A 463-nucleotide genomic window follows, 5' to 3' on the forward strand; every position below is an offset into this window, starting at 1 on the left:
AAAAAAAAAAAAAAAAAAAAGCAAAAAAACAACTAAAAGTGACGACTTCCTCAGTTTTATCGTGTGATTAGTGCGCTACTAGTTCCGTTAAAATCAATAGAATATTGATCATTTAACGGAGAGACCCGAAATCAACGAAATAAGTTTACCTTCGTTATAAAATTATATTGAACTGTGTAATCATTTTATATATTTTATTTTACTAATTACTATCTCTTCTATATGTTCCTTCACGAGCGGATTTGAATTTTTATGAATCAATACATGTAATTAATTAGTACTAATTCTTTTTTATAAATATTAATGACATTGTTATTTGCTAATTTCATATCATATTGTACTGTGTAACCAATTAGTTAAAACTTTAAAGTGGTACAAGTATACAATTTTATTTATTTGGTTACTGAAGGATACAATTTTATTTATAAATTAGCACAAGCAAATACGAAAACAACGCCCCCCC

General features: G+C 26.1%; 1 protein-coding gene across 1 annotated transcript in view; it reads right to left on the bottom strand.

Moving 5' to 3' along the window:
• Positions 1-463, bottom strand: part of LOC109233755 — a 5,313-nt gene that overhangs the window by 4,221 nt on the left and 629 nt on the right. The gene's annotated exons all lie outside the window — the stretch shown is intronic.

Source organism: Nicotiana attenuata, chromosome 10 (genome assembly GCF_001879085.1).
Source record: "Nicotiana attenuata strain UT chromosome 10, NIATTr2, whole genome shotgun sequence".
Lineage (NCBI taxonomy): Eukaryota > Viridiplantae > Streptophyta > Magnoliopsida > Solanales > Solanaceae > Nicotiana > Nicotiana attenuata.